At 31.7% G+C, this 6157-nt stretch overlaps 1 long non-coding RNA gene across 1 annotated transcript; it reads right to left on the minus strand.

Annotated features, from left to right (window-relative positions):
* Nucleotides 1-4509: 4509 nt before the first annotated feature.
* On the minus strand, nt 4510-5648 carry LOC126713956 (uncharacterized). Its single transcript, XR_007651506.1, has 2 exons — nt 5290-5648; nt 4510-4944 (listed from the first exon to the last, which is right to left on the minus strand). It is a non-coding gene; the product is annotated as an uncharacterized LOC126713956 (long non-coding RNA).
* Nucleotides 5649-6157: the final 509 nt, after the last annotated feature.

Genomic DNA, 6157 nt, shown 5'->3' on the forward strand with positions numbered 1-6157 from the left:
TGAAACAGTCGCAAAAATTACAGCTTGGTGTTGATACCGTACTTTGTCCGTCCCTGATTTGCGTGCTGGATCCTGAAAAATCCAAAAGCATTATTTTCTTCTCATGGGGCCGCGAGAACATCCAAAACAACATGGTGCAACCTGTTCGGGCACCAAAGCGCCCGAAGTGCATTTTTCAGCCAAAACAACCAAAATGCCCTTGGTCAACCCTAGGTTTGACCAAAGGTCAAACGAAATCAAACCCTCACAAAACAACATTTTTCATAGTTTTACATTAAACCCAAGCTTCTCAGAGATTTTAACAATTTTGACCAAGTTTGACTAAGTTCGACCCAAAGTCAATCTCGAGTGGGCCCAAAAACCCTAATTTTGATCCTGCTGTCAAAACGGGTTGAAACCAACACCATTATGAAGATTATTAGTGTGATGCCCTAATTTGATTGATTGTGTGATGTGTGTGGGTGTGTAATGAGTCCCAAATCGAGTATTTACTAGATAGATCTGAGTTTTATTAACAACTATAAGGAGATTTAATTGTGATTAATCCTTTTGAAGTATGGCGCAGATGTGGCTAACGCTTTTTTTTGGGTCATTACATATAGTATCAAAACCGGCCCGGTAACCCTATGTGGGCTCAGAGACACTACCCACAAAGTGGGCCCTAACGAGAACATTAGGGATTTAAGTGGGAGAGATTGTGATGCCCCAATTTGATTGATTGTGTGATGAGTCCCACATCGGATATTTACTAGGTAAAGATGGGTTTTATTAACAACTACAAGAAATCTCAATTGTGACTAGTCCTTTTGAGGAATAGCACAGATATGACTAGCACTTTTTATTGGGTCGTTACAAGCATTTCCAACTCGAAGGGTAAAAAGAGATGGAAGGGCAATCCAAACACGAAGGGTAAAAGGAGTTAAGAAATTTCTTAATCAAAATATTCCTTATCGTGTACAATTTTTTGTATACCACTTTATATTTTACTAATTCAAAAGATCACTTTTTTTTTTTTTTAATTCCTTATAAAAATAAACAAAGTTTAAAATAAAGAAAAAAAAATAGACACATGGTATTCTATAAAATGGATAGAACTGAGAGTGACAAAAGGGGAAAGATGATTTCTATTCACTATTCATGTTATGTATATTTGGGGGCATATGCATTTGGTTGTTACCACTTTAATGTTAATCTTTAGTGTTAATCAGATATATAATAGTGTTTAAAAAAGAAAGAAAAAAGAAATGAATAATACTTTTTAATTGATATTTAAATATTAAACAAGAATTCACTTAAATAAGCAATTTAAATTTGCTTAAGAAAAATACCCAAAAGATAAAATAAAAAAACCAACCAACCAACAACTAAGATCAATGTAGGAAAGAGAAAAATCGAGTTCCACGATTACTACAAAATGCAATGGTATAAGATTTTTTTTTTGGAATTTATTGCACTTTGAAAAGTCAATCTAAATAGACTAATATTAGATAGAAAAAACTAACACCATCGTCCCTCATCCACTAGTAATTGACTCCAAGTCTTCACTAAGTCCAAAAACATTTGGCCACCATTTGTTTTCTACTTGACTACCTATGCTCACTTAAATAAAGTATGCATGTTACATTGTCGGCTTTTTAATCATCCAAATTATTCCAAAATTTCTTTAAAAAAGAAACAAAAAAATATTATGCGTAACTATTACTAATAAAATTCTCGTACTAATGGTCTCGGACAGCCTTAAATTTGATGGCTTCAAATTTTGCAATGTGTGTGCCAGCCAAACGCAATGAGTAAGTTTAAAAACATGTGCACCAAAATCCACAATATACTTAAATCTTAACTTGTAATTGATGGACCTAATTTTTTTTCAATAAGTACCTATTGTTGTCTCATGTGTAATTGATAAAACTCAATAACAAGTTGACACTTAAACATGTTGTGAAAAAGTGTTTGTTGGGTGTTAGTAAATGAAGCTATATATTTGGTCAATTTAGAATTTAATGCATTTTATTGATCTATCAAAAAATAATAAGACAGCCAAAATAAAAGTTATTAATGTTTGTAACTCAAAATTTACTATTTTACTTTTTTGGCTAAATAAGTTGTGTTGTTTATTAAGAAATTGATGTGTTGTAGAATAAAGTGGACTCTAATTTTTGGTATATTACAGTAAGGGAAAGGTTTTGTATGCTGCAATTAACATATAATGGGTTACGTGGCAGTAAAAAGAAAGTAAAAAGTGTTTAAGGTTAACATGATCATGTGCATTGCATATGACTCTTGGACACATGTTGCTTTCTTTTTACTGCCACATAATTACTGCATACAAATAGAAGTCCATTTGTTTTTTGGCTCCATAGCAAGAGCCTTGTGGTTTGTTTTTTGAATGCTCCATGGCAAGAGCCTTGTGGTTTGGAAGTAGATGGCATGCTTGAACAATATGGAAGTAGAAGCATGTTTATTTTGAAAGGCTCCCTACCAAAGAGTGCCAAAAAAAATTAAATTTGTATGCAGTGTGTTCAAATGAGAAGGCTTGTGTAGTTGTGGTAGTGCTTGCTCACTCCCAAGTGCAGGAGATCGTAGCAATATATTTCTTGGAGTACCGAGGTCGAACCACAAAGAGCAAGGTAAATTCAAAAACAATATAATTAACTAACAATTTGAGTGAAGAAGAAAAATACTTTTGCTTGGTGATTTTTAACAAGAATAATAATAATAATTGATTTTAATCAATAATGTAAATACTAGGGCATCGAGGTGTTTCCCTATATCAATATGAAATTTTTTGTGATCTAAGAAAATATCTATTTCATAATTGATTGTTCTTATACAATTAAAAACTTATTATTCGGTTGAACTGAGACAATTAAAGAACGCATGATAACCTCAATTAATAATGCGGTTAGAAAAATTTTCAGAAAAATCCATTCACTTTAAAACCTGATTTCTATTTGAAACTATTAGAAATTCATCTAAACAATAAGAAAAACATGATTGAACTTATAGAAAGCATGGAAGAACTAATACATCAAAATAAATCTAATTGAACAATCAAATATGTTATTGATAAAATCCTAGAAAGAATCACATTGAATATTCATACCGTATAGAAGAAACATAACCCCTAGCCCTAGCAAAGAGTTTAGGCTGCCATTAGAGAAAGGAAAATACAATTTTTTTTTCTCTCCAAAAATTCGTTCTACCAGCCTCCCTTCAAAACCCTAATGTCTAAGTGTCCAAAGAAAATAAAACATTTACTGTTTTAATTTCTGTCCAGGTTTACAGCGGTAACTTGTGAGTTAATTTCGGCCTTCAAAAATTGAGAATTTTGAAAAACTCAAAACTGGAAAGTTATATATATTTAAGTCACGGTTCCAACTCATCTGGCCTTGTGTCAATTGGATTTTTGAGGAGAGAGATACGCCTAAAATACTGATCAGTGCTCAAATCAAATTTTTCCTTTTCAGATTCTACTTCTTTGATTTCTTTCCTTATTTGAAGCTTCCAATCATGGTAGACAATCCAAGCACTCCAGCTGCACCTCCTTAGACATTTAAGCATGGTCCTTTAGCTCCACTTTAATTCTAGTTTGGCCTCCATTCTCTCACAAATTCTTGTAAACTCATCTTTCTCACATAATTTCCTGAAAGTAGAAAATTACACACAATGAAGAGCATCTTATTCAAGAAATTATGTAAAGATAAATAATAGAGACTAATGTAAATCATGGCTTAATTGTACAAATTAAGCATAATAATAAGGAGATAACGCTCATATATATATATATATATATAACAAGTATACATTTTAAGGCGTTATCAGGTAGCTCAGGATGGAAATGGAGATATTTTAAAGTTGTGGGATAGAAGTATAATGGTGTGTACGGTTTGGGCTTTATAGCTGGCTAAAGATGAAAAGTTCTAAAGTATAGTTGTTAAGGTGATTCTAAGGTCTGTGTTGATGCCTTAAATAAGAATTTGGATGAGGCATGTTAGAAGATTCAGCCATTATTAAATGATGCAATAGTCTTGGCTAATCCTTCTGTGGATTGTTGAATTGTTTTTGTTGGATCAAAAGGGAATGCTAATTCCATAGCCCATGAGCTAATTAAGTAGGTATATTTTGTATTTAATAAATATATATCTCCTATTTTTGTAAGTGTGTATCCTTTCCTCGTGCTGTCATAGAGGATTGGGAAAGAGATGTATTTCTTTTGCTCCCTCAATGAAATATTCACATTTATCAAAAAGGCAAAAGACACAGTAGTTAGGTTAGGTGTGTTTGTAATATAATTAATATATGTATTTCTCCAAATTAAAATAAGGTTTAAATCTTCACTTGAGTGATTTTTAAAGTCAATTTTAGTCATCCTCATGCAATAATGTCAAAAACATCCCCATGTATATTTCTTCCAAGAACTGTGGACTGAAAAATAATTCATATAACTTGAACTTTTTCAGAACTCTTGTTGATGATGCATAATTAGAATTTGCACAAAAGTCCCTCAAATAAGTCAACAGACAAACTTTAGTCAACTTTTTATTTTGGACACATTTACAATACACTAGCATGGAGTGCATAATACCACATATATATGATATTATCGCATAATTAAAACCCACTTTATTCTTAATAAATACTGCCCTCCACGATAATAAGCAACCTAATGCTTGATTATTGTTGAACCGTGGTGCTTCATTTGTTAAGGGGTTGGAGGTGCGCAACGTCTATATGGGGTACGACTACATCCAGATGGCGGAGTTGGCTTCTTCCTATAGGGTGGACCTGGCGATGGCGGAGTTGGCTTCCTATAGGGTGGACCTGGCGTTGGCGGAGTTGGTGGCTTCAAAGGCGGAGTTGGTGGCTTCAGAGGCGGAGCTGGTGGCTTCAAGGGCAAATTTGGCGGGTTCGACCGACATGATCGTCGATATGGTTCACACTTTCCTGAGAGCAAAAGTTCCATATATGAAAAATCTTGAAATGTAAAAGTACATGGTTAGAAACTTAGAATTTATCAGAAACACATTAGCTTCGGGAGGTGAATAAATGATTATCTTATAGGACTCTAAAAACAAGAAAATACTTTTATTATTAGTATATAAGAAATCATATTGAATTACTCATTCTTTAACAACAATTGAAACAATATTATATTCAAATATTTGTCAACACAAATAAGCAACTGCTACTAGTATGAAAAATCTTACTCAATAAATAAAAATTAAAAAAATTATTTTATTAAGTATGCTACAAAATTGATTAAAATAAAACTATCTACTAGAAACTTACTTTCTGCTGCATTTGAAGAAGGAATGAAAAATATGGAAGTCAAGAGAAGGCAAACAATGAGAATGGCCTTCATTTTGAGAGTCAGTGATTCTAAGCTTCTCTATCCTGGTCTTATTTATAGACCATACATTCAAGTAGAAACTTGTAAAATGGACTATTAAACTCACTGGAACAAGACAAAATGAAGTAGTATATTTAAACAAATAAAAATCAATAGTTACTATGGAAAATTGACAATTGAACTCTTAAATATTTCAATTGGAAACATAAAAAAATATCAATTGAGTTATAAAACTCTTGACAAGTAAAATATAACTGAAAGAAGACTAAAAAGGGGGAACACATGAAAAAAATAAGAAGACTTCGAATAAAGTTGGCTAGACATAAAAATTGAATAGGTTAAAGTTATGTATCCTAATTTATTTAATTTATCAAATCTATGGAAATGAGTTTGCTTTTACTATCTTTAGTTTATTAATCATTGGGTATCAGTTTACTCAATTGATAAGGTCTTTTGTTATTGAATAAAAAATTTGTTAGTGATTCTAACCTTCTCTACCCTTGTCTTATTTATAGACCATATATACAATCAAGTAAAAGCATGTGAAATGGACTATTAATTAAACTCACTAGAACAAGACAAAATAAAGTAGGATATTTAAAATAAATAAATAAAAATTGATAATTACAATGGAAAATTGATGATTGAACCTTAAATATCTTAATTGAAAACATAAAAAAAAATATCAATTGAGTTATAAGGCTCTTGCCAATTAGACATTTTTCCCCTTATTTTTTGCAATGAACATAATTTTAATTTTCCTTTATTTAAATTTAAATATTTTGGTTTCCTTTATTGTGAATGGAG

This window comes from Quercus robur, chromosome 2, assembly GCF_932294415.1.
Source record: "Quercus robur chromosome 2, dhQueRobu3.1, whole genome shotgun sequence".
Classification (NCBI taxonomy): Eukaryota; Viridiplantae; Streptophyta; class Magnoliopsida; order Fagales; family Fagaceae; genus Quercus; species Quercus robur.